This window comes from Grammomys surdaster, unplaced genomic scaffold, assembly GCF_004785775.1.
Source record: "Grammomys surdaster isolate TR1022 unplaced genomic scaffold, NIH_TR_1.0 125216, whole genome shotgun sequence".
NCBI lineage: Eukaryota > Metazoa > Chordata > Mammalia > Rodentia > Muridae > Grammomys > Grammomys surdaster.
In genome coordinates, this window is record NW_021620106.1 from 733,911 (window position 1) to 741,564 (window position 7,654).

At 45.4% G+C, this 7,654-nt stretch overlaps 1 protein-coding gene across 4 annotated transcripts in view; it reads right to left on the reverse strand.

Annotated features, from left to right (window-relative positions):
* The window catches only part of Map4 (microtubule associated protein 4), a 146,575-nt gene extending 139,261 nt beyond the window's left edge, over nucleotides 1-7,314 (reverse strand). For all 4 annotated transcript variants that reach the window (XM_028785366.1, XM_028785365.1, XM_028785364.1 and 1 more), the window contains exon 1: nucleotides 7,218-7,314. The gene's annotated coding sequence lies outside the window, so the exon portion shown is untranslated. The remainder of the gene's footprint in view (nucleotides 1-7,217) is intronic.
* Nucleotides 7,315-7,654: the final 340 nt, after the last annotated feature.

Below are 7,654 nucleotides of genomic sequence, written 5' to 3' on the forward strand. Positions count from 1 at the left end.
GACTGGACTGGAGAGATGGCTCAGTGACTAAGAGCACTGACTGGTCTTCCAGAGGTCCTGAGTTCAAATCCCAGCAACCACATGGTGGCTCACAGCCATCTGTAATGGAATCCAACGCCCTCTTCTGGTGTGTCTGGAGTCAGCTAGTGTACTCATATACATTAAATAATAAGATAGCTACAGTGTACTCATATACATTAAATAAATAAATATATCTTTAAAAAAAAAAGGTTAAAGGCTAGCTTAAGCTAAATACCAAGACCTTGTCTAAAATACTACAAACACACACATACACAAAGTTCACATGGACCATTAAAAGATCTAGCTATGTGGAGCAGAGACTGCACACACCTTTAATACGAGAACTCAGGAAGCAGAGAGCAGTAGATCTCTCCGAGTTCTAGGCCAGCCTCGTGAGAGCCAGGGATACACAAAGAAACCCAGCCTTGAAAAACAAAAAGAAACAAAAATTTGAAAATTTCCACTGTGGGCCAAGCCAGCTAAGTAAGTATAGCTCTCACCTCTTATCAAATACGCTTTCTGCAATAAATGGAGACTATTACAGAGCGCAACCCCTACTCCTAAGGCTCAGAAAAATCAAGGAAGAGGTTAAAAATAAAGAGCCAGAAGATCAAGATGCCTGCTGCCAAACATCCTCTGGACATGACAGGGAAGCTGTATCCATGAAATCCAACCATATGGTTGCCTAGACAAGATCTGCACAGTGACAGTCATAACACATTCCAACATGGATGAAGAAATTTCACAAGTTCCTATGCCTAGATGAAGAGCTATAAGCAATCAATGGTTGCTGAGATCAGTTTTCTATAGGAAAATGAGCCCCCTAAACTAAATCACAAGAATCCAACCTTTAAAAAATGTACATATGAGCAACATTAAATGGATTCATAGAAGAGTTGGAGTGGGAGGAAAAGAAACAGAAATTATTCCAATACAAGAATTCATTCATGGCCGGGCGGTGGTGGCGCACGCCTTTAATCCCAGCACTTGGGAGGCAGAGGCAGGTGGATTTCTGAGTTCGAGGCCAGCCTGGTCTACAGAGTGAGTTCCAGGACAGCCAGAACTACACAGAGAAACCCTGTCTCGAAAAACAAACAAACGAAAAAAAAAAAAAAACCCAAAGGTGTCCCACACCACACCATATATTATTTTCTAGGTTTTTTTTTTTTTTTTTGAGACTGGGTATTACTCTAGCTGAAGTTGGTGTGGGACTTGATAGCTAGTTCAAGTTGACCTCAACGTTGCGCCCATCTTCCCACCCTGACCTCTGAGCTGGAGCTACAGGTATGAAGCACAATGGCTGGTTTTCCTCATTGACTGACCTTATGAGGTTTAAGCATCCTGTCACTGAGATATTTAAGTAACTGATTCTTACTCACAGAAAGGGAAAAGCAAGTTAAGCAAGCATCAGCCCCAGACTTAGGAAAATGGCAAAATATGTCCTCTCATCTCATCCATTTAGTCTCACTGCACTGACAAGGCCAGCTGGCATCAGTATCACGCACCATAAAGCAGCAAGATGGAGATACAGCACAATTTTCAGGAGTCACTTTTCCCTTCCACCGCAAAGGCTCTAGGGATCAAATCAAGTGCCTTTTACTCACTGAGCTATTTCACAGGCCCCTTTTTGTATTTTTCTTTTAAGATTTATTTGGTTTTACTTTATGCCTGCATGTATAACTTACATGCCTGGTGCCCACAAGAAGGCATCAGGTCCCCTGAAACTAGAGTTACAGATGGGTGTGTAAGCAGCCAGATGGGTGCTAAAAACAAAAGCTAGGTCGCTTGCAACAACAGCAAATGCTCTTATCCACTGAGACATTTCTCCAACCCCTTTTGTGTTTTGTTTTGTTTTTCTAATAGAGACCAAGTTTCAAACATTCCAGGTTGGCCTGTAATATACCCCATAACTGAGGACAATGAACTTCAGATCCTTTTGCTAGATCATAGATGTGTCCTATTATGGCAGATTTATTGAGTGCTTCAAATTTATTTCCTGCATAGTAGGCAAGGACTCTACTGAGCTACATCCCAGTCCTGGTATTCTTTCTCTAAAAATGTAAAACATCTATATAAATAAAACGTTTCAGTGGAGTAAGGGAAATCAAAACACAAATACAGAAAACCAACTAAAGAACAAAGATGTGGCTTCATACAATTTCTAAACAACAAACAAAAAAAAAAAAAGAGAAAAGAGTTAACGCAAGTATTAAAAAGTAGGAAGAAGACTGAGAGGTGGGTCAGCACTTAAGAGCACTGTTGCTCTTGTATAAGACCTGGGTTTGATTCTCAGGACCCAGAAGGCAGCTCAGGAACTACCTGTAACTCCAGCCCTAGGGGATCCAACATCTTACAGGAGGCCCACACATGGAGGCAAAATACTCAAATGCATAATAATAAATCTAACTAAAATTTAGAAAAAAAAAGGAAAAGAAAATAGCAAGAAAAACAGAACCTGCAGACTGGGAATAGGTTTTATCCCCAGTACATAAATAAACAAGTAAAAGAACAAACTCTGAAGAGTGATATAGACTTTTATGTTAGCAAACTGGCCTTCAAATCCTGAGCTCAAGCAATTCTCCCACCTCAGCCTCCGGTGCCTAGGACCACACGTACAATAATTCACCATTTCCATATCAAATAATTAACAAAACATCTGGATCAAACAATATTTAGCAAATTATCAAACTGCAGCATGCACAGGATGATGTTCAACATAGCAAATAGTTTAGAAATTGTATTTGAAGAAATGTAGAGGTCTGGGGAAAAAAAGAACTTTTGTTTGTTTGTGTTTTCAAGATAGAGTTTCTTTGTGTACCCCTGGCTATTCTGGATCTCACACTACACTCTGTAGCCCAGGCTTTCCTCAAACTCAGAAATCCGCCTTCCTCTGCCTCCCAACTGCTTGGATTAAAGGTGTGCGCCACCACTGCCTGGCTAATCCTCATCATCCTTATTCTTTTTTTTTTTTTTTTCATTTTTTGTTCTTTTGTTCTTTTTGAGCCCTGGCAGTTCTAGAACTCATTTGTAGACCAGGCTGGCATTTAATTCAGAGATTTACCTGCTGCCTTAGATTAAAAGCATTCACCACCAATGTGTGTTCATGTATTAATCCTCCTGACCCCCAAGACAGGGTTCGTCTGTGTAGCCTTAGCTATCCTAGAACTCTGTAGACCAGGTTGGCCTAAAACTCAGAGATCCACCTGCTTCTGCCTCCTGAGTGCTAGGATTAAAGGCATGACCCACCTCTGCCTGGCTGTGCTTCAGCTTTTCAAATGCTAGGACTATAGGCATATGCTACCATACCCAGCTTGGTGTGTGGTCCTAATATTCCCTCCTTTCCAGGTTTGAAGACAAATCTATTCATATGTTTAACAGTGTTCCTGTGCTAAAATCTCAAATATACAAATAAGGTTACATTTTATATTAAAGTCATTTTCCATTGTTTGCTGAAGGAAGCACCTGGATTTTCTTTTTTCCACTGAGATTGGGGTCTTGTGTTGGCCATGCTGGTCTAAAGTTCCTGGACTCAAGCCATGTTCTTGCCTGGGAAGGTCACAATTATATTTCAGCATTCAGCTTTGGTATAATAGCTTATATAGGTATTTGGTAGATAGCTTAGCTTTGGTTAGAGAATTGGTTCTTCTTAACTTTGCTTTCAAATTTGGTGATTCACTTTTGGCTGTACACCTTTGTAGTTGGTAATTTCAAACTTCGTGGATTATTATTATCGAGACAGGGTCTTATATATGTACCCTTGGCTGGTTTTGAAGTCATGGAACACTACACCCAGTTCAAGGGTTGAAACTTTGTACAAGGTAGGGGAAAGCTTTGTTGCTCAGCTGTATTTGTTCCCAGTCTCAGTTTTTTTTAATGTTAAGAATAGGTAGTTAATGTATAAGTTTTGATTTTCTATTAAATGCAAGAAAATCAGAAATGAGAAGTAGATGTAGATATATCCTTTCCCCACCCTTTTTCTGAGGTGGTATTTCACTGTGGCTTAAACTGGCCTCATGATGGTCCTGCCTCTGCTTCCCAGGTGCTGACAGTAGAGGCACATGCCACCAGGCCTGCCATCATTTTCTTCCTTTTACAGTGACAAAAGCTTTTTGATTTTTGAAACTTCATTAACCTATGTAGCCAAGTCTCCAGATCCTTCTGTTTCACTTTTTTTTGGACTGGATTTCTCTGTGTAGTCAGTCCTGGGTGTCTGGGTGTCTAAACTGGGCAGATCTAGCACTATATGAACTTACTTGCCAGCTATGAGACCCTTAGCTACCTCAGTTTCTCCTGGCCATGTGGTTCTGCTCAACTCTTCTATAAATCTAAAATTATTTCAAAATAAAAGACTTTTTAAGCTGCATTTCTTGCAGAGTGTGGTGACGTGTCAGAGAAAAAAAAAAAAAAAACAAGTCTCTAGAGGCAGAGGTGTCTCTGTGAGTTCAAGGACAGCCAGAGCTGTCTGAGTAAAAAAAAAAAAACAAGAAGTTGTAATAACAGTGGGAAGGCCGGATAAAAGCACTTGCTGCCAAGCCTGAATCTGAGTTCAATACCCAAACCCCACATGGTAAATAGAGACTGACTCCCAAAGTTGTCCTCTGATCTCCACACTCTCACATACACACACAAAGTAAATGTAAAAAATAAGTAAATAAAGCCGGGCGGTGGTGGCGCACGCCTTTAATCCCAGCACTTGGGAGGCAGAGGCAGGCGGATTTCTGAGTTCGAGAGTTCGAGGCTAGCCTGGTCTACAGAGTGAGTTCCAGGACAGCCAGGGCTACACAGAGAAACCCTGTCTCGAAAAACCAAAAAAAAAAAAAATAAGTAAATAAAATACAATAGGAGACACACCCTTGCATTTTCCAACTTTAGTGAGTGCACGTGTTGTTAACATTACATAGGAAAAGGTAATTTACTAAGCTTCAATAGTTTGATTAAAATATCCCTGAGAACATTCACTGCCCTCATTCCAATACTATAATCAACTGCTTTACTGATTAGGCTACCAAGGACAATGAAGGTGTTTTGGGCCAGTGGATAATTAAGTCCAATTGTGTACAAAGCATCAATACTTTCAACATGACGGGCGGGCAGTGGTGGCACATGCCTTTAATCCCAGCACTTGGGAGGCAGAGGCAGGCATATTTTTGAGTTCGAGGCCAGCCTGGTCTACAGAGTGAGTTCCAGGACTGCCAGGACTACACAGAGAAACCCTGTCTCGAAAAACCAAACCAATAAATAAATAAATAAATCTTTCAACATGAACTGGAACCTGACTCATAAATCTCTGCTGAGTTTGCTTTCCATCAGTATATTAGCTTTCATTTAAAAAGCCCCTGGAGGGCTGGAGAGATGGCTCAGTGGTTAAGAGCACTGACTGCTCTTCCAGAGGTCCTGAGTTCAAATCCCAGCAACCACATGGTGGCTCACAACCATCCGTAATGAGATTGGATGCCCTCTTCTGGTGTGTCCGAAGACAGCGACAGTGTACTCATAAATAAAATAAATAAATAAATCTTTAAAAAAATAAAAAAAAATAAAAAGCCCCTGGAAGATAGTACGTACTAGCTCAAAAAGAGCAGTATCTTTAATAACTTTAAGCTAAGTGTAAAAGGAGATTATGACTGAAATAAAAATATCACCTTTTAAAGGAAGTGGTATGGGCCATCAGACTCCATCAATTGAAAAGCCATGAACATGCTCCCCAAAGTGGAGAAAAAGTTTACAAAGTTGCAAGTACCTGGTGCATGGTACAGACAGATGGAGTCTCTTGCTTAGCAACTGCAGTGTTGTCTACAAAACACTCAGCCTGTCATAGTTAGGGCATGACAACTGTTCACCCTAAATCCATGTGCTCAGCTTGGATTCAGGATTGATTTGTAAAAATAGCTGCTGCTGTTGCTGGTCTTTGAATCTCTGCGCTGATGACTGGGCAGTGTTACCCTATAGGCCTAGAGCAGCTGTATTTCCCTCACCACACCCATCGCTCTGCCTACCCAGCCAGGCTGCCGGCAACCGCCCCCCTCCCGTTTGTCACTCTCCCGCTCCCCGAACTCTGCACCATACTATTCTCCCTCCTCCTGGGCTGAGTGAGCAAATTACAAGCACAAATATCCCCTGATGCAATGCCACAACCATCCCTGGGAAAGAGCAGAGGCAGTTGCCAAAAGCGCAGCAGTAGGAAAATGGGCGGGAGACACTCACAGGGAGCAAGAAACACTGCAGAGGCCCTGGGGAGAAATTCTGTAACTGGACCAGCGGAGGGAAAGGAGAAAGGGAGATTCCAGCAAAAAGCTGGGTAACATTAATCTTTCCTGAGAAGCACAGGCTACAACCCCGCTCCGGGAGGGGTCGAGTTCTGGATTCCTAAAACACAACCCTATGGGCAAACCAGCCTCTTCCCCTAAAGCACCAAATGCATCTAATCTACACAATCCAAGAGATAAGCAAAACCTCTCAAATACGCCCAGGAGGCAATCGCAAGTAAATTTGAATTCCAGCTTTAACAGTCCAAAAGAGCTCGTCCCATGTGCTAAATAAACTACAATCTCTGCTCTGAGTAACGTTTCCGACGGCCACTGGTCCCTATGTTTCCGGACTTCGCACTCTTAACGTGAACCCTTTGGGTTCCCGAAGCCAGACAGTAGATGCGCGTCAGTCCCCAAACTGTGCGGGGCCCACGCACTCAAGGGCTCGAGTTAGATTCTCCAGACCACCCCTCGACCCCACCCATAACCCCCAGACAAGAACACGCGGAGCTCGCCTCAGTTCCCACATCCAGTGACGCCCCTCCTGAAGCCTGGAGAAACGACCCCAGCGTCCTTCTGCATCCCGAACCCCACCCAAGGGCCCAGGCTGCAGTCGACCCTCGGTACCCGGGCTCAGCACATGCCCACCCTGAGGCAAGCCCCTGGGCTCCACAACCTCAGAAGCCCTGAAACAAAATCTCTTGGCCCGTCTCGCCCACTACAGTCCCCTCAGAAGGCGCCTCGGAGACTCCGAAGGTCACGGCAGCAGGCCCCCCACCAGGCCCCCTCTCGCAGCCACCCCGGCGTCCCGTAGGCGGACAGCCACCGCCCTTCCCTGCCTCAGGCGCGACCTGCGGGGTCCCCGGCGGCCACTGCGAGAACCTAGGCCACAGTCTCCCGGGTTAGTGAAGCGGCCGACCCTCGGATCCCGATCACATCCGCACCTACCCGCCGCCGACGAGCCCAAGCCGGAGCCGCAGGAAGCCGGGAGAGGGCAGAGAGGAGCCGGGAGCAGTCGGGAGGAGCCGCAGAAGCCTCAGAGCTAGCCGGAGGGGCGGGGCACAGGGAGGTGGCCGCTTCCTCGTCGCCCTCTTGAAGGCCGGCACGAAGGCGGAGCGTCCTCGCCGTCAGCGGGTGCCGCCCCAACCAATGGGCGCCACCGAAGGGCGGGCCGAGGAGCCGCGAACCAATCCACGCCAGCCCCTGCTCCACGACCTCTCCGTGGAAGCGGCACGAGCGGCGGACCGTTGGCGAGGCGCGCGTCGGGGGTCTAGAGTGCGGCCTCCCGCCCGCGGATGCCTCAGCGAATGGCGAGCCTCAGGCCGCCTCCGCCGTTCTGAGATGGACGCCGCTTCCTTTTCCAGCAGAGAGGATGCTAGTGTCAG